Here is a 27,036-nt window from a genome sequence, read left to right on the forward strand (position 1 = left end):
GTGGTCTTATTTGAGAAAGAGTTTATTTTTAAATATATAGAGTCACTCCATCCAAATACTACCTATCAGCCCTTACGATGTATCAGGCACATTAAAACATACTGTAGTATAAAGTGTTACTCACACAGTCGTGTCTGACTCTGCGACCCCATGGACTGTAGCCCTCCAGGCTCCTTTGTCCATGGAATTCTCCAGGCAAGAACACTGGCATAGGTAGCCATTCCCTTCTCCAGGAGATCTTCCTGACCCAAGGATCGAATCCAGGTCTTCTGCATTGTGGGGAGATTCTTTACCATCTGAGCCACCAGGAAGTACAGTTGATTTGCAAAGTTGTGTTTAATTTCTGCTGTACAGCAAAGTGATTCAGATATATGTATGTATATGTACATGCTTTTTCGTATCTTTTGCTTTATGATTTATCACAGGATATTGACTATAGTCCCCTGTGTTGTACAGCAGGATCTTGTTGTTCATCCACTGTGTCTATAATAGTTTACATCTGCTCGTCCTAACCTCCCAAAACTCAGGCTCATTCATAAGCAACAAGGAAACAGCAGTGAACAAAGCAGAAAAAAAAAAAATCCCTGTCCACAGAGAGCTTAAATTCTCATAAGAGATTGCCATGTCATTACCCTGTGTCAGAAAACTGTCTTTACAAAGAACACACCAGCTGTGTTCTTTTGTAACTGAACTAGGAATGGATGCAGTGTGTTTGGCTTAATAACCCCAGGGCCAATTAAAATATCTTGCCCTTTGACATATGCGGCTTCAAGGGCAGGAGAAAAATATCATTCAAACAAACAAAAAAAAAATTAAAGATGATCCTCTCTGATCCCAGCATTGAATGTCCTCAAATTCTGTATCTGTTCAACTTTCAGCAACGAAACGAAGAGATGGTGAGGTTGAGAGTCTCCTCTGTGTCCTCCTCCACGATGACACGAGAGATTGCAGGTACCCCTGTGACACTCCTGGGTCTTTCGTGCCCTGACCCTATTCAGAGTGGGGATAGCACCTTTGGGCTCTCCGTGTCACTCGGGCTCATCGTTTGGTGCTCATCTAATCAGCTCGGGATGACTAGAAACAAAGGGATACTGTTGCCAACCAGAGTTCTTGGCCTCCTTATCAATAGAAATTGATCAGAGGCCAGGCAAGGGATTTAGGCAGGGCTGTATGGGGGCCCGGCTGCAGCAGGAGGAAGTGAGAACTGGTGACAGCTTCTCTTGTGCCCTTGCTTCCTGTGGGGGGTGAGCTGGTTCCTTGCACGGGGTGAGGTAGGGGGTTGTCCAGGGTTGGGCCAGAGGGGCGGCCTAAGTGATTTGCCTGCTCCTTCGCTGGCATTGACTACAGGGGGTGTGGGCACTGCCCTGCCTTTGCTCAGGGCTCTTCAGAGGTGGCAGTTGAATTTTTGGTCTTTCTTCCACCTTCTTGTCTATAATTTGCCCCGACAGTCAATATACGTGGTTATTTCTAGTCCTTTAGTTTCTTTGTATGTTGTTGCTGGAGGAGACATCTGCCCAGGTGCCTGCCCTGCAGCCAAGGGTCCCAGGTCTTGGTCTGTCTCGATGCTATACTGCTCTGGAAAGAAAAGGGAGGCCTCGGGCTTCAGATACAGTATCAGGAGCCCATGCGTTCCTCTTGTGTCCATCACTATTTACCAGTTCATGGACTGCCCATTTTCCAGAATTCAGAGGAGGTGACGAGGTGATGGGAAGTGATGAGGCTTACTGGAAACTTCAGTTACTACTTTGATTCTATGTTTGTGAGCCCAAGTATGTACATTGTTTGAGCTACAATTTTCTCATCTACAATAAAACAAGAAAAAGAACATCACCTATTTCCAAATGCTGTTTTAAAAGTGAGTGAGTTGACTCATTGGAAAAGACTCTGATGCTGGGAGGGATTGGGGGCAGGAGGATAAGGGGACGACAGAGGATGAGATGGCTGGATGGCATCACTGCCTCGATGGACATGAATTTGAGTGAACTCCGGGAGTTCGTGATGGGCAGGGAGGCCTGGCGTGCTGCAATTCATGGGGTCGCAAAGAGTCAGACAAGACTGAGCGACTGAACTGAACTGAACAGAAAGGAATCATAATATATGTATGACCTTTTAGTTAACCTTTTATAGATTAGGAGGTCATCAGTGTATTAATATTATTGAAGTGGTGAATTCTTTGGGCAAGATTATTGAGCAGGCCAATCAAGGGGTTTCCCAAGTGGCAGAGTGATATGCTGGAGATACAAGAGACATGGGTTCAATCCCAGGGTCAGGAAGATCCCATGGAGGAGGAAGTAACAACCACTCCAGTATCATTGCCTGGACAATTCCATGGACAGAGGAGCTGGCAAGCTACAGTCCTTGGGCTTCGAAGAGTTGGACACAACTGACTGAGCAAGCTATTTTATAATGAGTATGCACTTTGATTAATGTTATCGTTGAGAAAAGATAGACATTCAAAACTTTCTGATTCATTGTAGGTGTTTAGATAAGCTTAGCTGACCTTTTCCCAAACCTTGACAATTAGTGGCTGAAACAGGATAAGCCCTGTGAGAAGAACACACGGTGTCCTTTGCTGCTCTGATTAGACAGCCAGGAAACCCAACACCAAAGAGAACGCTGCAAAGGCAATTAAACCTGGAGAGGGTGTCAGCCCGACATGTGACCAAACAGACAGAAAAATCTTGGTAACAAGTGGTACTTCGATTGGCCGTGAATCCCTGTGTTTTTACCAGGGAAAGCACTGAACTTGTTTTCAGCAGACACAGTTCATATTTCTCCAGAAGAAAGTTTCCTTTTGAACTGAGTTTTCCAAAGTCATCAGGATGAGCAGTCTTTTTACACTCTGAACTGTTCTAGCAGCTGTCATGGCTAAGCTAGAAAAGACTTTTTTTAATTTATTTTTTTTAATAAAAGGATAATTGCTTTACAGAAGTTTGTTGTTTTCTGTCAAACCTCAACACGAGTCAGACATAGGTATACATATATACATATATTTGTCTGAGAAACACATGTCATGTTTTTATGGATGTGGTTGGGCCCTGCCACCAAATGAAGGGTGGGATTTGGAAAGGGAATGGAAAGTCTGTGGATGGACAGCAAAGAGAAGCTGAGAGGAGACTCACCAAGAGATGAAAGACAGTCCCTGACAATTCAAGAGAGGCTGTCCTGTATCTCCTGGTAATTCTCAGGGACCTTCTCTCTGCTGCCTGTCCTCCCATATGAAGGCTTCTCAGGTGGCTCGGTGGTAAAGAATCCACCTGCCAAAGCAGCAGCCTCAAAACACGCTAGTGTGATCCCTGAATCGGGAAGATCCCCTGGAGGAGGAAATGGCAACCTGCTCTGGTGTTCTTGCCTGGGAAATCCCATGGATAGAGGAGCCTGGCGGGCTACAGACCATGAAGTTGCAGAGTCAGACACAACTTAGTGAGTGCGAGCCTCCTTTCATGGTAACAATGTAAAATTGTTCCGGCCCAGCCAGTCCATTCTGAAGGAGATCAGCCCTGGGATTTCTTTGGAGGGAATGATGCTGAAGCTGAAATTTCAGTACTTTGGCCACCTCATGTGAAGAGCTGATTCATTGGAAAAGACTCTGATGCTGGGAGGGACTGGGGGCAGGAGGAAAAGGGAACGACACAGGATGAGATGGCTGGATGGCATCACCGACTCGAAGGATGTGAGTCTGGGTGAACTCCGGGAGTTGATAATGGACAGGGAGGCCTGGCGTGCTGCAATTCATGGGGACGCAAAGAGTCAGACACGACTGAGCGACTGAACTGAACTGAACTGAGAGAGGCAATGGCTCTGCCCTGCTTGTATAAGGCAGTGTTAGCTTTTGTTGGTTATTTCTTTGATGTTTCCTTTTGAAAGGGTGACTCCATTTCATCATAAGACCAGGATGAAACCTCTGCTTATCTAATCACATCATACCAATCTCTTATCTAGAAAATTACTCATTGAGTCGAGTGAGATGACTTTACAGAGTGTGTTTCATTTGTTGTGGTGTCATCGAGAGGTTAAATTAGTGTTGGTACCTCAGTCACGTCCAACTCTTTGTGATCCCATGGCCTGTAGTCCTCCACGCTCCTCTGTCCATGGGATTCTCCAGGCAAGATTACTGGAGTGGGTCACCATTCCCTTCTCCAAGAGATCTTCCCAACCCACAAATCAATCCCAGGTCTCCTGCATTTCAGGCAGATTTTTTTTTTTACCATCTGAGCCACCAGGGAAGCCCAGTTGGAGACCTGGAAATCTCAGGTGTAAAACCCCTAGATGATGGGGGAGTTGTACGCCAAGAGAGAAAGGGTTTAGACACATTGGCTTTAAAAAGCTACTGGGCAGGCCAGCGTGATTTACTGGATGTCCTTGATTTAGGATTCTAGAGCCCCAGAGAAACTGTCTCAGAAAGAAAATTAGAAGAAGAGAAATAAGGGGTGGGTGTTGGGGGGTTGTGCAGATGCTGGCAATCATTTGTGAACTTTGGAAGGGTGGTCCCTCCAAACCCGAGGGTGAGCTTCCTCTCAGGTTGCTGCTCTGTGCCCCCTGACCCCCTGGCCACTCTGGAGAGCATCCTGGTGACTTTGGGATCAGTGTGGCCCCTGGCGCTAGGTGGCCCTCCCAGGGAAGGTCTACCGGAGCAGCCCCTCCAACTTCCCCCAACTGGAGCCCCACCTCTGAAGGCTCCAGAACCACCCTCCCTGGACGTGGGCAGAGAGTCCTTATTGGCGAGTCTGGCCCTGAAGCAAACTCAAGGGCGCCAAGTGTTTCCCCACTGTGTTATCAGATTTCTGCATTTGATGGAGACGATTCTGCCTGTTGTTAGATTACAACAGCCTGAAGTCTAAAGTTGAGCAGGACACACTGTTAGCAAGGAAGGAAATACTGCCCAGACATAATTTTAAAGGAATTATCCTTATTATTGGATCTGCCAAAAGAAAGCAGTGGGAGGCGGGTGGATGGGAGATCAGAGGGACTTGAACTTAACTTGAGCTCACAGGCTTAGTACTTTTTAAATGTTTTAAGTGCTGATTACCCAGGGAAACACAAAACCACGCTGGGCTTTAAGATCTGGTCCTTCGCGTTCCAAGCCTCTGATGCTGCTCATAAGCCTCCTGCAAGCTGCCACAGAAGCACGGCTGCTGTCCTCACCAGGGCATTGGCCAAGCTTTGTTTTCCGTACCAAACATTGTCACTGATACTGTGACCCTAGATCCATCGTCTCCTGTGCTTGGGAAGAGATAACCGATAGAGTTCTCCTCTCCCAAGAACGATTCCTGGGTTGTCACCTCAAACTAAGTCATTTTCTCTGAATTCGTGATGAGGTTAAGTTGATTAATTAGAAAAAAAGACATTGACATACACTTGACATTGAAGTCACTCAGTCGTGCCTGACTCTTTGCAATCCCATGGACTGTAGCCTACCAGGCTCCTCCGTCCATGGAATTTTCCAGGCAAGAGTACTGGAGTGGGTTGCCATTGCCTTCTCCAGGAGATCTTCCTGACCCAGGGATCGAATCTGGGTCTCCCGCATTGTAGTCAGATGCTTTACAGTCTGAGCCACCAGCTAGTATTCAAGTAGTCTTTAAGATGCACTCAAGGTGACTTTTATTCAATTAAAATGTAGTAGCTCTTAAAATTCAAGATTATGGGTAGACTAATGTATCTCCACTAAATACTAACCATGAATTTTTAAAATAAGTTTCTGTACTTTAATGATTACTGTTTCACAAGAAAAGGACATGTTTAAATGTGCAGAGCAAGGCGGAGGGTAGGCTGGTATAAAATAACAAGGGGGTTGTGGTCCCTGAGTACTTTGAGTTTTTAAGGTTTCTCATATGATTGCTTATTATTTCATCAACTGAAATATGCCCGGAAGGACATTTAGTGAAGCTGACTCTGGTTATTAGGGTGTCAAAGACTATGGAGACCCAGTGACTTAGGAGAGATGGCAGAAGCCCGGGGGACCTTGATTCACAAGAAAGGTGTACTTTTCCTTGTCTTGTCCCAAACTTGATGACTTAATGAACTGTGGCCGGTATTGGCCCCAAGTATTGATTTTCCCATCTCCTGCTTGTATCAGCCACCCTTTGGAGACTTGCTGCTGCAGGCCCCTGCTACAGAAGCAGCCCACGTGACTCGTCATCACTGCACTGTCTCTCTCTCTCCCATTCGTCTTAACGAGAGGTTTTCCAGCTCACTTCCATCCTTTCAGGGCCTAACAGTCTACTCCTGTCTGAACGAGCTTCACACAAGCATTACATGTAAACCATATGCAATACACATCTTACTGTTAATTTCAGAATCTTAAGACTGATTCTTACAGCTTTCTCTCTTTTTCCTTCCCTATGGCTGTTACTAACAGCCAGCAGGAGAGACTCAGGCAGGCAAAAATATGTGTGTATTAGTTGCTTAGTTGTGTCCAACTCTTTGTGACCCCATGGACCATAGCCTGCCATGCTCCTCTGTCTATGGAATTCTCCAGGCAAGAATACTGGAGTGGGTTGCCATTGCTTTCTTTCAGGGTACCTTCCCCACCCAGGGATTGAACCCATCTCCTGCACTGGCAGGCAGATTCTTTACCTTCTGAGCCACCAGGGAAGTCCAGACAAAAATAGATGACCAAATATCTTGTTTCTTGAGGCAGAATACAACCTCCCTAAGAAGCATGCTTCCTCTTCATGCTTAGATATCGATAGTGACCGATTGTGCGGCAATGCATAATTACCCTGCGTTCTGTTTTCTATTGGTCTGATTTTCTGTACCCATGGGACACAGGACATTTCACTCCCTGTTTGCTTTAGAGCCACAGGATCTAGTGCAATAACAAGAAAATGTCTAACAAGATAAATATCATTTTTGATCTGCTAACAAGATAATGTTATATAATACCATAAAAACATAAAAATTGAGACAATCTGAGGAAATGCTTCTTGATAATAGGAAATATCTAATTAATAGAAAAGCACTCAGGGGGATGGAGAGAAGTTCTAATACTCCGAACATTTCAAATTAGGTAAAAACCAGAAAAATGAAGGCTGGGCTTTGGTTTATATCTGTGTATCTCTTGGGTTTTTCTTATGCAGACCACTCACTATAGAAGTGATAATATTCTACTTTAACTCTGGACCACATCATGTAATAAACAAGTTATTGATGGCAGTGTTCCTCCAATATTAATGGCACTTTGCAATTTCTGAACCAACGTCATCTTTGCAACACAGTTCAAAGGGATGCTCGTATTCAAGTTGGGAAAATATGAAACTGACTAGTATACTCTGCAGAATACTCTTCTTCATGACTTTAAAGTTGACCCATGAAGCAATATTTTTTCTATTCAGGTCCTGAAGGTGTACAGGTAATTACATAAAAAATTTAAAAAGCCATCACCTTCTGAATGCATCACGTGTGTTTCTTTTGCTGCCCATGGTCTGCTGTCCTCAGCATACAAAGGCTCATGGGTTCACAGCAGCCTGCTCTACCAGGTGGATAAGATGCTCTGTTTGTTTCACTTTCCACATTAATCATGTGCAAACTTTGGACTCTATTTTTGTGTATAAATATTTAAGAAACACAGAAATGCAAAATAAAAAGTTAATGTCCTCTCTGTCTCTCTCTCATTAATCACCCATACTTCAGATTGTTATATGTTCAGTTCAGACCTCTGTTTTACTAATTTACGCACTCATGTAGACACACAATGTGGTCTTAACTTAAATAGAATCATCCTATTTTTATTTTTCTGAAATTTGCTGTTTTCAGTTCACAGTGTATCTTGGGGGTTTTTCCAGGCAAAAACGTGTGGATCAGTATCATTCTTTTAAAAGACTCTGCAGTTTTCATTGTGCTGACATTATTCATATAATCATTTTTAAAGGTATGAATGTTAGTTATTTTTCATTATTTACTTCTACCAAGAATGTTATAATAAACGTTCTTGTTTCTTTATCTTGTGCATCAGTATTAAGACTTCACACCCTTGTGAACATCTCCTATATCCCAGACATCACTTCTCACACTTTGCAAATACGACTTCTTAATCCACTCAGCTCGTTTATGAGCTGGTTACTACCATCCCATGTACAGGGGACGAAACTGAGGCAGGAAGCATTTACTGACCTTGAAATCAGGACTTCCATCCCATTAAATGTTCTCATTGGTTATTACTGATTTACTTAGTTTAAAAAAATCCTATTGACTTTTGCATAGAAATCTCTTAACTAGTCTTTGCACTGAATTTACTTATCAGATTGAATAGTTTCAATGCATTGCACTGACCTTAACATGTAAAATATCATGTATGAAACGAGTTGCCAGTCCAGGTTCAATGCACGATACTGGATGCTTGGGGCTAGTGCACTGGGACGACCCAGAGGGATGGTATGGGGAGGGAGGAGAGAGGAGGGTTCAGGATGGGGAACACATGTATACCTGTGGTGGATTCATTTTGATATTTGGCAAAACTAATACAATTATGTAAAGTTCAAAAATAAAATTAAAAAAAATAAAGTAAAACACCATTACAAAATAAATAAATAAATAAATAAATAAAACAGCTCTATGGAGGTATAAGAAGGGAATGGCTACCACTCCAGTATTCCTGCATGAAGAATTCCATGGACAGAGGAACCTGGCAGGCTACAGTCCATGGGGTGACAGAGAATCAGACAGGACAGAGAGACTAACACTTCCACTTACATGCCATAAATTTCACCTGTTTTAAATGTATAACTCATGATTTTTAGTAGACTTACTGAGGTACACAAACCAGGCTTAGAAAATTCCTGGGCCTCGAATAAAAGCCTCACATCAGCTTGTAGTTAAAGCTCATCCTCACCCCTAGCTCCAAGCAACCACCAAAGTACTTTCAGTTTCTACAGAGGTGCCTTTTCTGGACATTTCATTTAAATGTGGTCGTACAATGTGCAGCTCTTTGTATCTGGCTTCTTTCATTTGGTGTAATATTTTTGAAGTTCATTCATGTCATAGCATTTGTTCCCTCTTATTACTGACTATAATTTCATTATGTGGATAAACTCTATTTATCCATCCACTAGTTGATGGGCTTTTGAGTTTTTCCAGGTTTTGCTTATTGTGAATGATGTTGCTATAAACATTGCATGTAGGTCTTTCACAGAGTGACTGTAGTCATGAAATTAAAAGATGATTGCTCCTTGGGAAAAAAAGCTATGACAATCCGAGATAGTGTTTAAAAAGCAGAGATATCACCTTGCCAACAATGGTCCATATAGTCAAAGCTATGATTTTTCCAGTAGTCATGTACTGATTAGAGAGTTGGACCATAAAGAAGGCTGAACACTGAAGAACTGATGCTTTCAAATTGTGCTGACTTCAAGGAGCTCAAACCAGTCAATACTAAATAAAATCAGTCCTGAATATTCATTGGAAAGACTGAGGCTGGGCTGAAGCTCCAATACTTTGGCCTCCTGATGCAAGGAGTCAACTCATTGGAAAAGATCCTGATGCTGGGAAAGATTGAAGGCAAAAGGAACAGGGGGTGGCAGAGGATGAGATGGTTGAATATTATCACTGAATCAATGGAAATGAAATTGAGCAAACTCTGGGAATAGTGGAGGACAGACAAGGCAGTTGAAGATATATGTTGCATTTCTCTGCCAGTTTCCAAACTCCACTGTTGAAACAGTATGTAGCTTTTGGAAGCTTTTGGAAGGCAGCTGTTGTGATTTCCGCTGTTTCAGGTTTTGTTTCAATAATGTTCTCTGGCTCTTACCTGAAATTTGCTGGTTAGATTTTAGGGACTATCTTCTTTTTAGTTGCCTATATTTTATCCATATTTTGTATATAAAATATGTTTAGGTTAAAATCTCTCATTTTGATCTCAAAAAGGAGTTTATTTTTCCTTATTAAAACGTTGGCAATGAAAGCGCACCGTTGTTTTATAGATGAAAAATCAAGGTTTAAAGAAGTCGAGGGAGGGAGGGAGAGGTTGGCCAAAGTATTTAAACTTTTAGCTGTGAGATAAAAAATCTGAGGATCTAAGTATAGCCTGGTGCCTGTAGTTGATAACACTGTATCTTATAAATGACATTTGCTAAGAGAATGGCACCCCACTCCAGTACTCTTGCCTGGAAAATCCCATGGATGGAGGAGCCTGGTAGGCTGCAGTCCATGGGGTGGCTAAGAGTCAGACACGACTGAGTGACTTCACTTTCACTTTTCACTTTCATGCATTGGAAAAGGAAGTGGCGACCCACTCCAGTGTTCTTGCCTGGAGAATCCCAGGGATGGGGGAGCCTGGTGGGCTGCTGTCTATAGGGTTGCACAGAGTCGGACATGACTGAAGTGACTTAGCAGCAGCAGCAGAGCTTAACTGTTCTCAACAAAAGGAGCAGGAAGAGAAACCAAAGCAAGGAAAGGGGAGGAGAAGGGGAAGGGTGAGAGGGGAAAAGTTGAGCAACTGCTCTACAATGCTAGTCTATAAATGATAAACATCACACTGAGCTCTCTCCAAACCCTAAACTCTTAACTGTGCAAATAATTTCAAAATGTCAAATCCTATCAAACAAGGGTTCAAATTTTGGAAACTTCTCATAACATAATGCTATCTCAAGTCTGTGACATGCAATCCAAACACAGCCTGAATAAATTACTAAATTGGGAGTCACAGTAAGTCTCTTTCTAAAGAGTCAAAGCATTTGAATATTCTAGATATTGATTTTAACATCTCTGAGCTAAACACCAGCTTCACAAAAGGGTTCCAGAGACTTGCTTTATTTTAAGTAGGTTTAAAAGAATCCATATGTGTAAATACACAAAGAGAATAAACTGGATTTTTTAACAGTAATATAGACCATTTCCTTAAACTCTGTCTCTTAACTGAACAAATAATTATATATATATGTATACATACACACACACACACTTTCCTCTGAATCCCTTGGAATTTTAGCAAAAATGCTAAAGATACCCTCAAGGAAAATATGTGTCTACAAAGGAGTTGAAAGGAGACAGAATGGCTTTGAAAACAGAATGACTGAACATCTCTGTCGCTTAGAAGTTTAAGAAAGAGAGTAAATGATGTTAAATAAACCAGATGAACAGCCAGGAAGAAGCCAGAGAAGTCAGATGGAGATATGCAGTGCATTTCTCTGCCAGTTTGCACGCTCTGCTGTGAAACAACATGTAGCTTTTGGAAGGCAGCTACCGTGGTTCCTGCTGTTTCGGGTTTTGTTTCCACAATGTTCTCTTTGGCTCTTACCTGAAATTCTTTGGTGAAATTTTAGGGCCTATCTTCTTTTCAGTCACCTCTATTTTATTCATATTTTGCATACCAAATATGTTTGGGTTAAAATCTCTCATTTCGATCTCAAAAAGTAGCTTGCTTTCCTTTACTAAGAAGTTGGCAATGAAAAGATCTTCCTGAAACCAAAGATTCTGATATGATTCTGGAACTAGGCCATAGTTCATTCTTTTAATGACTTTGAAATCGATGACAATAATTATGCTAATGGAAATATTGATTTGGGTGGGAAACTCTTTTGAACATGTACACATCATAATTAATATTAATTTTCAAAATTCCTTTGAATTCCATTAACTTTAGTGTGAAATATTGAACTTATGTTAGTGAATAGAGTAAGAGATATTAAAACATGTAGCTTTACAGAAAACCCCATTGAAGCAGTGTTTCTCATTAACTCACCCCCAAAGTTTTGTGAATAACTTTTCAATTTCAAAAGCTCTATGAACACCTGTTGAAAAACCCAAATACTTTTTCTTTCCAAAGGCCCCCTTCATAAGTGATAATTCACTGACATAGAAATACAGCCAAATGCATCATTTGGGAGAGAAGATACATTAAGGGGTTAGAGCTACAAGCTTAAAACCTTACAGAGGAAAAGCAGGAGTTGAATGGGGCAGGTTTGAAAGATGACAATGTAAATCTCGTTCTAGACTTGTATCAGCTTCCCTTCTAAGCTTGTGCTGTTACCCTCGAAAGCTTTGATGATGCTGAGGACCAGTAGTATATATGTCTCCACCACTACAGCCTGTAGCAAACAACCACCTTGAATGGGCGCATAAAATTAAAGTGATAATTTTCTCATTAAGTAAAGAAATGTGTATATATAAATTTATATTGCATGGATCCTTGTTGTTGTTGCTTCGTCACTAAGTTCTGTCCTCCTCTTTTGTGACCCCATGGTCGCCTGTCAAGGCTCCTCTGGCCAAGGGATTTTCCAGGCAGGAATACTGGAGTGGGTTGCCATTTCCTTCTTCAGGGGAACATTTTTGCGCTGTTGGTGGGAATGTAAATCAGTGCAGTCACTATGGAAAAGAGTATGGGGTTCTTAAAAATTTAAAACTACCATATGATCTAGTAATCCTACCTCTAGTATACACCAAAGTGTATGAAATCGTTGTCTTTAAGAGATAGCTCCACCCCCATGTACACTGTTGCAGCATTCCAAAATCGAAGCATGAAGACAACCCAGGTGTCCATTGACACATGAGTGGATAAAAAAACAAATGTAGGTATAATATTAATACAATACAATATTGTTGCTGCTTAGTTGTGAGTTGTGTCAGACCCTTTTGCAACCCCATGGACTGTAGCCAGCCAGGCTCCTCTGTCCATGGAATTTTCCAGGCAAGAATATTGGAGTGGGTGGCATTTTTTTCTCTAGGTGATCTTCCCGACCCAGGGATCAAATTCATGTCTCCTGCATTGACAAGTGGGTTCTTTACTACTGAGCCACCAGGAACACATATAAATATTGTTTATACGTATAAATAAATATATTTGCATTTTTACATGGAGGAATTTTTTCTCTTGAGTGTGTTAGAAGCAGTCACTGATTTCATGGTTCTACCAAGTCCGTTTTTGATATAAGTTAAAGTGAAAGTCACTCAGTTGTGTCCTACTCTTTGCCACCCCATGGACTACACAGTCCATGGGATTCTCCAGGTCAGAGGGCTGGAATGGGTAGCCTTTCCCTTCTCCAGGGGATCTTCCCAACCCAGGGATTGAACCCAGGTCTCCCACATTGCAGGCAGATTCTTTACCAGCTGAGCCACAAGGAACGCTACGAAATTGGGAAAAACACACCAAATCAAACTTCCAACCTAGTGGACAACAGCTTCTCTCCACTTAAAGAAGATCCTATTTGACTTCACACATTCTGCACACAAATACTCTATCATCTGTTGTCGTCGTTGTTTAATTTTTAAGCCACATCATACTCTTTTACAACCCCATGAACGGTAGCACACCAGGCCCCTCTGTCCATGAGATTTCCAGGCAAGAACATGAGTGGGTTGCCATTTTCTCCTCCAGGGGATCTTCCTGACCCAGAGATCAAACCTGAGTCTCCTGCATTAGCAGGCAGGTTCCTTATCACTGAGCCACCAGAGAAGCCCACATAATCTGTACATGGTGCTTAAGATGCAGCAAATTTAAGAACCAGCCATTCTCTGAAACAATAATTGCAGAAAGTAGCATTTACCTTTCCCTGGTAGCTCAGCTGATAAGGAATCTGTCTGTAATGCAGAAGACCCTGGTTTGATTCCTGAGTTGGGAAATTTCCCTGGAGAAGGGATAAGGCTACCCACTCTAGTATTCATGGGCTTCCCTGGTGGCTCAGACTGTAAAGAATCCGCCTGCAATAAGGGAGACCTAGGTTCGATCCCTGGATTGGAAAGATCCCCTGGAGGAGGGCATGGCAACCCACTCCAGTATTCTTGCCTGGAGAATCCCATGGACGGAGAAGTCTGGTGGGCTACAGTCCATGGAGTCACAAAGAGTCAGACACGAGTGAGCGACTAAGCACAACACAGCACAGCATGTACATTGTGGGCCTAGTTATCTGCAGGGCACACTGCTCTAAAGGATTATTTCGGTGTGTAACTGGTGGTGCTTAGACATTTATCCAATCCCCATCAAGGAGTCCAAGAGAGTGTTCTCAGAAAATGCAGCTGGAATGTCATGGTGAGGTTCATCTTATGGTACCAAACAGCCATTCTCGCTTGATGATGTATCTCCAGCAATGTCAAAAAGGGTGTCTGGAGGAAGACATGCTGTATGATGTCACCTACATATAGACTCTGAAAAAGCCAAACTCATAGAAATGAAGAGCAGAATGGTAGCTACCAGTGGCTGGTGGGGTTGGGGGGGAGGGGAGGGGGGGAGGCGGGTGGGCAGCGGTGGGGAGTGGGCATTGAGATCCTGGTCAAAGGATCCAGACTTCTAGTTGGCAGATGACTATGTCCCTGGAGCTAATGTAGAGCATGGTGATGATAGTTAATGACATTGCACTGTGATGGGAAAGTTGCTCAGTCCTGTCAGACTCTTTGCAACCCCATGGACTATATAATCCATGGAATTTTCCAGGCCAGAATACTGGAGTGGGTAGCCTTTCCCTTCTCCAGGGGATCTTCCCAACCCAGGGATCGAACCCAGGTTTCCCACATTGCAGGCGGATTCTTTACCAGCTGAGCCACAAGGGAATCCCTTATATTGCATTATATACTGGGAAATTGCTAAGATAGTAGATCTTAAATATGCTCACCACAAAAAAAGAAGTGGTAATTATGTGATGTTATGTGGGTGTTAGCTAATGTTATGGTGGTAATCGTTTTTCAACATATAAATGTATCTAATCAACTGGGTGTACACCTTAAACTTATACAATATTATGTGTCAATTCCATCTCAGTAAAGCTGGGGAAAATAGTGTCTGAACATGTGAACTTAATGATTCCTTATGAGTTCATGTTTCAGTGGCCCCTCACGTTACATACACTGGTCTTGTTCAAAGGTCATGTATGAAAAGTGAATGGGGCTTCCCTTGTGGATCAGCTGCTAAAGAATCCACCTGCAATGTAGGAAACCTGGATTTGATCTCTGGGTTGGGAAGATCCCCTGGAGAAGGAAAAGGCCACCCACTCCAGTCTTCTGGCCTGGAGAATCCCATGGAATGTATAGTTCATGGACTTGCAAAGAGTCGGACACAACTGAACCGAACCGAAAAAGTGAACCGCTCTCAAAAACAGACATAAGGATCAATGCAACAGAATGGAGAGCCCAGAAATAAACCCACACAGCTATGGTCAATTAATATATAGCAAAGGAGGCAAGGATATGCCATAGTAGAAAAGAGGGTCTCTTTAACAAGTGGTGTTGGAAAAGATGGACAGCTGCATATGAACATTCCTTCATACCTTACACAAAAATAAAGTTGAGTTGGTTTGAAGTCCTAAATATAAAACATGACACTGTAAAACTCCTTGAGGAGAACATGGGCAAAGCATTCTTGGGCATAAATCATAGCAGTATTTTCTTCAATCAGTCTCCCAGGGCAAGGAAAGCAACAACAAACAAACGGTCTAATCAAACTTCAAGCTTTTGTAGCACAAAGAAAATGATTGACAAAATGAAAAGACAACGCAGGGCATGGGGGTGTCTGGAGAAAGACAAATATATGGCATTACTTATATGCGGGGTCTGAAAAGCAATGTAAATGAAGTGACGTACAAATCAGAAACAGACTCACAGACATAGCAAACAAGGTTACAGTTACCAAAGGTGAAAAAAAAAGAAAGTTCTAGTTGCTCAGCTGTATCCGACTATTTGCAACCCCATGGACTGTAGCCCACCACGCTTCTCTGTCCATGGGTTTTCCTAGGAAAGAATACTGGAGTGGGTTGCCTTTTCCTTCTCTGGGGGATTTTCCTGATCCAGGGATTGAACCTGGATTTCCCACATTACAGGCAAATTCTTTACCATCTGAGCCACCAGGGAAGCCCTACCAAAGGTGGAGAGAGACCAGTTAGGAGTATGGAATTAACAAACTGCTAAACATAAAAGAGATAAGCAATAAGGATTTATTGTCTAGCACAGGGTATTATATTTAGTATCTTATGATAACCTGTAGTAGAATCTAATCTGAAAAAACTGAACCACCATGCTATACACCTGAAATTAACACAATGCTGCAAGTTAATTATACTTCAATTTAAAAAAATTAGACTTGTGATATCACCATCTGTATTTTGACAAATTTTTTGTTTACTTCTCATTTTTGTTAAACTTTTTCTCATCTTCATTAAACTTTGCCACGATCATTATTTTACTGTTTAACATATATAAGAAAGAATGTAAAAAAAAAAAAGTGAAGGGCCCAGTGGTGACATGGGTTAGATGTCTGGTCCAGGAAGATGCCACAGGCCACAGGGCAACTAAGCCTGTGTGCCACAACTACTGAGCCCAGGCTCCAGAGCCTTCGAGCTGCAGCTACCAAAGCCTGGGTGCCCTGGAGCCCGTGCTGCACAACAGGGGAAGTCAGCACAAGGAGAAGCCTGAGCCCTGCAGCTGGAGAGCAGCCCCCACTCAGCACAGCTAGAGAAAGCTGCATGCAGCAGGGAAGACCAACACAGCCAAACATAAATAAATGAAATTTTTTAAAAGTGACGTGCTCTGATTGAAGTGTGCATATATGTATTAGTGATGGTGGTGGTTGGGGAGCAGAAGAGCAGTGACCGCCTACATTTTTATGAGCCATTTTCATAGATCTTAGGCACTGAATCATGTATAATACCATATGTGAAATGAATCACCAGTCCAGGTTCGATGCATGATACAGGATGCTCAGGGCTGGTGCACTGGGATGACCCAGAGGGATGGTATGGGGACGGAGGTGGGAGGGGAGTGCAGGATGGGGAACACATGTACACCCATGGAGGATTCATGTTGATGTATGGCAAAACCAATACAATATTGTAAAGTAAAAAAAAAAAAAAATCTTAGAATTTCAATCTGAGTGAATGGCCTGAGAAGGCAGATGCTGTTGGTTGGCATCTCAGAGGGAGATGGCACGTCGTAATATGACAGTTTGCCTTTTAGATGATCTAATCACCTAGTTGCATCAATTTCTGACTCACTAAACATAACTTGCTTGATTTTTTTAAAGACATGGATGTTTGGGAGAGAATGCACTGATCCCTTGATGAGAATAATTTGGTCAAGTTTTCTTAAGGTAGGTTAACTGGCATTTTATTTATCAGTAGGCTCTTTGTACAGATATCTCGTGCTTGACTCAGCATCATATGAATTTGATTCAAGTCACTGAATTTTTGGAGCTGATGTCCAACTCCTAACCACAGGGTTACAAACATACATTCTTACAGGAGCAGGCAGCGAGGTGAATGAACAAGACCACCTGGGGTCAGACCAGACTTTCAATAGGAGATAAACATCCAGATTTTTGTGGCAATATTTGTTGTTGTTCAACCGATAAGTCATGTTCATCTTCTTGTGACCCCATGGACTGCAGCATGCCAAGATTCTTTGCTCTTCACTATCTCCCAGAGTTTTCTCAAATTCATGTCCATGGAGTCAGTGATGCTATCTAATCATCTCATCCTTGGCTGTCCCCTTCTCCTTTTGTCCTCAGTCTTTCCCAGCATCACAGTCTTTCCCAATGCGTTGGCTCTTTGCCTTAGGAGGATCAAAGTATTGGAGATTCAGCTTCAGCATCAGTCTTTCCACTGAATATTCAGGACTGATTTCCTTTAGAGTGGACTGGTTTGATCTCCTTGCAGTCCAAGGGACTCTCAAGAGTCTTCTCCAGCACCACAGTTCAAAAACATCCATTCTTCAGGGCTCAACTTTCATTATGGTCCAGTTCTCACATCTATACATGACTACTGGAAAAACTACAACTGACTACACACACCTTTGTCAGCAAAGTGATGTCTCTGCTTTTTAATACACTGTCTAGGTTTGTCATAGCTCCCTGTCCAAGGAACAGGAGTCTTTTAATTTCACGGCTGTAGTCACTGTCTACAGTGATTTTGGAGTCCAAGAAAATAAATACTGATTCCAGGTTTTCACCTCCTATTTGCCATTAAGTGATGGGACCATATGCCATGATGTTAGTTCTTTGAATGTTGAGTTTTAAGCCAGCTTTTTCACTCTCCTCTTTCAGCTTCATCAACAGGCTCTTTAGTTCCTCTTTACTTTCCACCATTAGAGTAGTATCATCTGCATATCTGAGGTTGTTGATATTCCTCCAGGCAATTTTGATTCCCACTTGTGTTTCATTCAGCCCAGTGTTTCACTTGATATACTCTGCATATAAGTTAAGCAAGCAGGGTGACGATATCCAGCCTTGATGTACTCCTTTCCCAATTTTGAACCAGTCAGTTGTCCCATGTAAGGTTCTAACTGTTACTTCTTGACCCACATACAGGTTTTTCAGGAGACAGGTAGAGTGGTCTGGTATCTCTATAAGGATTTTCCACAGTTTGTTGTGATCCACACAGTCAAAGATTTCAGCGCACTCAATGAAGCAGAATTAGATGTTTTTCTGGAATTCCCTTGCTGTCTCTATGATCCAATAGGTGCTGGCAATTTGATGTCTGGTTCCTCTGTCTTTTATAAACCCAGCTTGTACATATGGCAATTTTGGTTCATGTACTATTGAAACCTAATTTGAAGGATTTTGAGCATAACCTTACTAGCGACATGAGTGCAATTGTGTGCTAGTTTGAACATTCTTTGGCATTGCCCTTCTTTGGGATTGGAATGAAAACTGACCTTTTCCAGGCCTGTGGCCACTGTTGAGTTTTCCAAAGTTCCTGGCATGTGAGTACAGCACAAGCTGGAATCAACAAAGTGTGCTTGGAAGCCGGGTCTGGCCTGTTGTGACTGGAAGATGACTTCTGCCCTTGTCCTAAAACTGGACAGTCCAAGGCTGCATTCTGGAAGTTTCTGTGCTTACCACCATCATGAGTCTAGTCTGAAAATGATGAACAAGCTCATGATTTCAGGGGAAATTGTTAAGTTAATTCCACATCTTTTATCTTAGAGTAGTTAACAGAAGGTAATGAAACAATTATGCTAACAATGACACTATTACTCTCTAAGCACACACATATAATTTTACAATTATATATTCATACACAGCGGAGAAGGCAATGGCACCCCACTCCAGTACTTTGCCTGGAAAATCCCATGGATGGAGGGGCCTGGTAGGCTGCAGTCCATGGGGTCGCTAAGAGTCTGACACGACTGAGCGACTTCACTTTCACTTTTCACTTTCATGCATTGGAGAAGGAAGTGGCAACTCACTCCAGTGTTCTTGCCTGGAGAATCCCAGGGACGGGGGAGCCTGGTGGCTGCCGTCTATGGGGTCACACAGAGTCGGACATGACTGAAGCGACTTAGCGGTAGCAGTTATCATACACAGACACCTGTAGAGTCTATTTACTCAGTCACTTCAGTCATGTCCAACTCTTTCAGATTCTATGGGCTGTAGTCTACCAGGCTCCTCTGTCCATGGGATTCTCCAGGCAAGAATGCTGGAGTGGGTTGTCATTTCTTCCTCCAGGGGATCTTCCCCACCCAGGGATCAAACCCAGAACTCTAGTGTCTCCTGCACTGCAGATGGAGTCTTTATCCATTGAGCCACTTACGTTGAGTAGACTCTGTTTAGCCCAAGATGAATATGTCATTCGTCCTGCTTTGCCATTTTAAACTGGAAACCCTAATATACAAAAATCTGTAGTGAGTTTTCCATGCGAAAGACTCTCCCCAATTCATACTATTAGACCTAAGATTTCTTGACCTCCCTCAAGGTCATCTTTCTCTATCACAACACGTAGAAAGGCAGATGAATTAGTCCTTCAAAATATTGGATTGATATTTTCAAAAGAAAAGCTTATGGCAATGCCTTTGTAATGTTCTCAGTAACTCTTTGTCTCTTGTATCCTGCGGAGCTTTCCGTTGATCGTCTTGATTAACCTCTCTGTGGCTTTGTGTTCTGGCTAATCTGTTTGGTCTGGAAAAATAGTTATGCTTTTATCTATTGCTTAGATCAATGGTTTCTGCATCTGTGTTTTCTGTCTCATCTGATGCCCAAACTTTGTTTCTTTTTTAATTTATACACAATAAGAATACAAAGGAAATTTGAAAAAAGCAGTATCTCAGTAAAATTTTATAAAATGGAGCAGGAAGGGAGAATTTCACTGAACTCTTCAAGATTTATTTATTTGTAGCTGTGCTAAGTCTTGGTGGCTATGTGGGCCTTCTCCAGTTGCTACGTGCAGGGGCTTATCTTTGTTGTGGTGCAAGGGTTTCTCACTGTGGTGGCTTCTCTTGTCGTGGAGCGTGGGTTCTAGGGTGTGCGGGCTTCAGGAACTGTAGTGCGTGGGCTCGGTAGTTGCAGCACATGGGCTTAGTTGTCCTGTGGCATGTGGGATCTTCCCAGACCAAGGGCTGATTCCATTACCCCTGCATTGGCAGGTGGATTCGTTACCACTTAGCCACCAAGGAAGTTCCCTACTGAACTCTTAATTCAGGGATGAGTCTTAAAGGTGTTACCTCCATCCATCTTGCCAATGATTAGAGTTAGTTCATGCAGTGGTGTTTATTAGGCTGTGCGGACAAGCTGGGAAAAACAGTCAAACAAGGGCTTGCCCTTCATTCCTGTGGCCCCACAGCAGGCGGTGGAGGAGGGAGATGAAGCAAAGGTGAGCTCAGGACCTCTTACAGTCCTGATTTCTTTCTCTGCCACAGATGAGATGCAAATGAACCCTGACTTTGTAGCTATATTTCTTTCTCTTTTCCCTCCCTGTCCATGTCCCTCTTTGTTCTAAGCAGTTAATGTGTTCAGGCTCTGACAATTGCTGCCATAAATTGAACAGTGTAGAACAGAACTCACGCTGAAATATTGGTAATTGAGTGGGCTAATCAATCCAGAACTTGTATTTTAAGAGCATGGAATGGGAAATTACATAATTTAGTAAAATTAGTGCCTGATGGTCGTGTGTCTGCCACTCTGAATCTTAGGTGAGGAAGTAAGAGAGACATAGAGGGAATAAAGCACTTGGGATTAGCTTTTATTATCCTTTAGAAAGCACATGCTGTATAGATCCCAGAAATTACTTATATTACATCATTGAAATGCTGTACTCTCTGATTAACTGCTATGTACACAGTCCTAGAAATCTCAGTACTGTGTGCACATGCTCAGTCACTTCAGTCATGTCTGACTCTTTGAGACTCTGTGGACCATCGCCTGCCAGGCTCCTCTGTCTGTGGGATTCTCCAGGAAAGAATACTGGAGTGGGTTGCCATGCCCTCCTCTAGGGGATCTTCCAAACACAGGGGCTGAACCCACGTTTCTTACGTCTTCTGCATTGGCAGGCAGGTTGTACTGGATATTTAAAACTTGCTAAAAATTTTATGTGGAATTTATGTTTCTTACCACACATATCCACAATATTCTAATAAAATGGGTGGATATGATGGATCTCTTTTTGGCCTTGATGGTGCTTGTGGTTTCATAGTTTTGTATATACCACCAAATTCATCAAGTTGTATACATTAAATATGAACATCTTTTTATACATCAATTATACCTCAATAAAATGGTCTGAAAAAAATCGTACTATGAAGGTAACTGCTTTCCGCATAATGCACTGCAAAAGAACAAATAATATGAAAACTCTTAACCAAGCTTAATATAGCCAATCTTTCCAAATCAAGCCCGTCTTTCCAAATCAGTCAAGCCTTTCCAGAATGATGTGCCAGCAAACAAGCAGGATGGCATCAAAGACCCCACATTAACCACTGTTAGCCAGTATTGACATCACCCTGAGGTTGCTCAGCCCAAGGTGGCCTGGGGCTTGAGTTATCCCATTCACTGCTGCACTGCAAGATCCGGATAGTGCACCCAAGACACACTCACCGAATGAGTGGATTCAAGAATGAATGTAGCCCATGGAAGGCAAGAATTGCATAAATCCCACCGAAAGCCAAGCGAAGGACCACGCAGATGAGCGGTGAACGCTTATACAGGGAAACTTTTCTTCATATAAATCTATATTTCAAAACATCTGGACATCAGGGAGATGGTCTCCATGACATGCGACACCCATGATGTGATGGAAACTAGGGCAGGGCCAACCTTCATTTCCCTGCTGACTCAGCTGCATAGTAGCTGGAGAGTCTGCTTTGGGAGAATCCACTTTGGGCAGGAGAATCAACCTCTCTGAACCTGTGTGTTCATCTGTACAATACGAACAATGCTTACTTCAAGGGAAGCTGAGAGTACTGGCTGAGAGTAAGTGAGAGATGAAACACGACCAAACTCTGAACTCAACTATGATTTCCCTTTCATCTCATTTTCTCATATTTTTCTTGCAACATTTCCTTCCCTGCCTCCCAATACCTGGATCATGAAACATTTTCATTGTTATTGAAAATATCATTGTGTTCCATCGCCTCTAGGATCACTCACCCATCGTGTGAATTTAAACAAGTTATTTAGTTCCTTTAGGCTGTTTCTTCATCTTTAAAGTGGGAGAAGTGATACTACCTGTATCACAGAGTTTTGGGGATGAAATGAGGTAATTAACAAAGGCGCTTAGAAGAGTTTTGTGCATTTAGTAAACACTCCATAAACCTCAGCATCGTTGTTGTTAAGATCAAGTATACTTGTAAAGAAGGTGAATAATTTTGATAAAAGTAATTTTGGGAAGCACCAGATAGCTGATAAACAAAGATTAGGAATCACCATGAGCTTCCCTGGTGGCTCAGATGGTAAACAATCTGCTTGCAATGCAGGAAACCTGGTTTTGACCCCAGGGTCAGGAAGATCCCCTGGAGAAGGAAATGGTAACCCACTCTAGTATTCTTGCCTGGGAATCCCATGGACAGAGGAACCTGGTGGGCTGCAGTCCATGGGGTCACAAAGAGTTGAACTGAACTTAGCAACTGAACACAAGCATGAGGAATCAACATATTTTGTATAAGTCTATATCTCAGGTCTAGGAGGAAGCTCAAAAAAGCATCTTTCTAAACATTCGCCACCATAGACTCTTCTTAGGAAAAGACCAATATCTGTCTAGTTGTCTAACTAATATGCTCTATTTCTAATATACAACAAGCGTCCTTATTTTGATGCAATTCACAGTGTTATTTCTTAGCTGTGTGAGCTTGGAGACTTTATTTTACCTCTCTGAACCTTTTCATAAAATTGAGCTGTGAACATGTAACATCACAGATAGACCATGACGTGAAGTGGTTCAGTAAATAGAAACCACGTATCAACTTCTGGTGGAATAACTGTTGATTTCCTTACTATGCCACCCTGACCTGGACTCCCAGTTTTGGAGAAGTTAGTTGTAAGACTGCCCACCAAGTTAGTGAGATAGTGAGGGGTCACGGGAACCCCTCACATAAAAGCATATTCATTAGGGTCCATCTCCAACCTCTTTCATCTTTATTTCCCTTTGAAAATTATGGTTACTGTATTAGTCAGGAAAACAGACCCCACTCCAAGTATGTACAACAGGAGGAATTTAATTCAGGAGGTTGGTAACTCACTCAGTAACTGGCAGTTGGGAGACAAGAAGAGGACTGTGGGGAAATGCAGAGATTGACAACAGCAGGAGGCAGGCAGACCAGGGGCAGAGGTGAGGCGACCACAGGCCAAGGCTAGGTGGCAGGAGCTGGCTGAGACAACGAGGGAAAAACACCCCAGCTGCGTCCTTCTCACTCTCTCATCTCCTGCCATGGGCGGAATGAGGTCAGGAACCAGCTGAGCTAGGAGGACGTGCAGTCCAGGGTGGAAGCCGATGATGCAGACAGAGAGCGGGGGAAGGGCGTGAGTGCAGCTGCCAAGGAAGCATAGTGGCAGGGGAGCGTGGATTGCCTGCTGACAGCATTCAGATCCAGCACACGTGGCTGGTCATCACAAAAGCCACAGCTGGAAACAAAAGCACTCAATTCAGTAGAGATGCATAGGACACATTTAATGTGGGGTAAAAATTACGTCATTACATATGGCAGCAAAGGGGCTTCACAGGTAATGCTAGTGGTAAAGAACTCACCTGTTGATGCAGGAGACACAAGAGACGTGGGTTTGATCCCTGGGTCAGGAAGATCCCCTGGAGAAGGGCATAGCAGCCCACTCCAGTATTCTTTCCTGGAGAATCCCATGGACAGAGGAGCCTGGTGGGCTACAGTCCATGTGGTAAAGAGTCGGACATGGCTGAGGTGACCTAGCACATGTGGCAGGAAAAGAATACTGGGATCTTGAATCTAATCTCTCAGTTCAAATGTGGATTTCCCCGAATGTTTACATTAAGTGTAACTTAAAAAAAAAAACTCCAGAACATTCTTTCCTGACTTCTAAAATAGCATAAACAAAACACTCACTCAGTCTTTATATCAGAAGGGCAGTTAGTGTGAAGAGAAAAGTGTATAAAAAATGATTTCCAGTGGTTTATGTGTTTCTCCAGTAGTTTCCAGGGTATTTTCAAGTAGTTTCAGTTATTCCATAAAAAAACCATAGGTAGGTTTAGATTTGTGCAAAGTCAACTCTTTCCAAAAGCAGGTCCCCTGCTTCTTGAAAGTCTGCTAACCCGCTTTTCCTTTGCTGCTCACCATGTCTTTATCAGTTCAGTATTTACTGTCTTTAGCTTTGTGTGATGAGCAAATACGAATAAGATGCTTGCTTCCTTACAGATCCTATGCTGTACTTGGAAAAGAATGCAGGCAAAGGGAACATAAGTTACAACATAAATTATAGCAAGAGAGAAATGATGTGTTACAGGGGAGGGCTGCAGTCTGCAGGCTGGAACTTGAGTTGGGTTTTGGCTTTTACTGCTGTTTTAACCTTTTGAGCTGACACCACTGGAAAGTGGCTGTCATTGGTGGGGGTTATCAGGCAAGATTTTGGTTTGATATACTAGGCACTAGGTGAAAATATCTCTTAACAAAATATTCACTGCTTTTCTAAAATTCCAAATTAGAGGTTTCTTTCCAGCAATCATTGCCCCCTTCTCCCCCACCCCACACACAGTACCTGCCTGGTACTACTCCACTCTGGTGCCAGAGTAATTGATCCCAGTGGTAACGTGCAGAGGATACTAAATTGATAAAGGCATGGTTAACTGTGAAGGAACAGCAGATTGCAGGAATTTACAAAGCCAGCAGGGAACTAGCTTTTGGAAAGAGCTGACTTTGCACAAATCTAAAACCACTTTAAAAAGTGCTGGGCTATTTACAACATCTAGGAATAAACCTAGATGTCCATCAGCAGATGAACGGGTAAGGAAGTAATGGTACATATATACAATGGAATATTACTCAGCTGTACAAAGGAATGCATTTGAGTCCATTCTAAGGAAGTGGATGAACCTAGAGCTTATTATACAGAGTGAAGTCAGAAAGAGAAAGACAAACATCGTATATTAATGCATATATATGGATTCTAGATGGATGCATATATATGGTGATGGACAGGGAGGCCTGGTGTGCTGCAGTCCATGGGGTCACAAAGAGTCAAACATGACTTAGCTGAACTGAACTGATGGATTCTAGAAATATGGTACTAATGATACTATGTGCAGAGCAGCAAAGGAGCCACAGACATCAAGAACAGACTTTTGGACTCAGTGGGAGAAGGCGAGGGTAAGATGATTTGCGAGAATAACCCTGAAACATATTCATTATCATATGTGAAACAGATAGCCAGTGGGAGTTTGATGTGTGACGCAGGGCACCCAAAGCCAGTGCTCTGTGATGACCTGGAGGAATGGGGTGAGGAGGGAGATGAGAAGGGGAATTTCCATAAGATGGGAATTTTTATGTGGTTTATTTTTTTTTTGTATGGGAGAAAAGAAAACTAAGAAAATTTGGGGTTTTCTAAGTGTATTATAATATAATGGGCTTCCCTGATGCCTCAGGAGTAAAGAATCCACCTGTCAATGCAGGAGATGCAGGAGACATAAGAGGTTTGGGTTCCATCTCTGGGTCAGAAAAATCCCCTGGAGGAGGAAATGGTGACCACTTCAGTATTCTTGCCTGGAGAATCCCATGGACAGAGGGGCCTGGCGGACTTCAATCCATGGGGTTGCAAAAGAGTCAGACACAGCTTAGTGACTAAACTACTACCACCACCATTATAAAATAATAATGGATCCATGATCAACCAAAAATATTCAAGTGTGATCACAGGAGTTTCCTGGCAATTTCTTTCCTAGGCCTGGATGGGACACATGAAGTAGGGTTGCCACCAGTTCTCTTTGCATAAAATGGGAACCTTTCTCTTGGATTCAGGACAGGAAAGTTCCATCCTGAGAAGCTGGGTCATTAGTATCCAGTGGACCTGCCAAATGTAAGCCACTCTTTCATAAACTCCATAGGCTGCAGCCCTGAAAACAAATATATTTTTCCTGCCTGTATTTCCAGATTGGTTGGGTTGACTCACTTGTACTCTCCTGAAGATAACTTGGGTGCCCTCCGAAGATTTCTGATGCCCACCCCACAGGTGTTAGAACAGTCTTGTTAGACATTACAATGTTGATAAGCAAAATCTGAGTTTTTCATGCACTGTTTTAACATGAAGGTGGAGTGAGTGGGGTATTCTCTAGTCCAGGAGAAGGACAAATATTTAGTCTTTCTAGAATTTTCCTTGCTCTGTCTTCTTCCCCACTTATTCCCACCTGTGAAGTCTGGGATAAGGGGAGAAAGGACTGGAGAAAAATTTATTTTGATTCAGCTGGCGCTATTTAAAAAGTGTCCTCTTGGCTCCAAAAGAGACTATTCCTCTCTGGGAGCCACTGTGGTTCTGTGGAGACAGCCCTGGGGATGACAGCCCTGTAGAGACTCATGACTCAGGCGATCCCTCCCCCACAGCACCTGCCTGCTGAGGGTACCCCCACCCTGGGCCCTGGGCGGGGCCCATGGCTGCTGCCTTCCCAAGGCGTAGACAAAGGCGGATCCCACTGCAGCTGTCTCACCTGGTCTCTCTACGGCTGTGCCAGCCAGCTTCCCATCTTCAGACTCATCCAGGTGAGGGTCAGGCCCTGCTCTCTGCCTCCAAACATGGGGCGTGGACACAAGTTGGGCACTTGTTTCCTCAATGCTGCATTTGAAAAAGGCAGGTTCTGAGAGCTAGTGGCTCAGTCAGCATCCAGCCAGGCTGAGAAAACGCCCTCCCTTTTAGCAAGCACCCCTCCCCTCAGCCCTCTCTTGGCTGGAGGGGCCGCATTG

The sequence above is a fragment of the Bubalus kerabau genome, chromosome 18 (assembly GCF_029407905.1).
Source record: "Bubalus kerabau isolate K-KA32 ecotype Philippines breed swamp buffalo chromosome 18, PCC_UOA_SB_1v2, whole genome shotgun sequence".
Classification (NCBI taxonomy): Eukaryota; Metazoa; Chordata; class Mammalia; order Artiodactyla; family Bovidae; genus Bubalus; species Bubalus kerabau.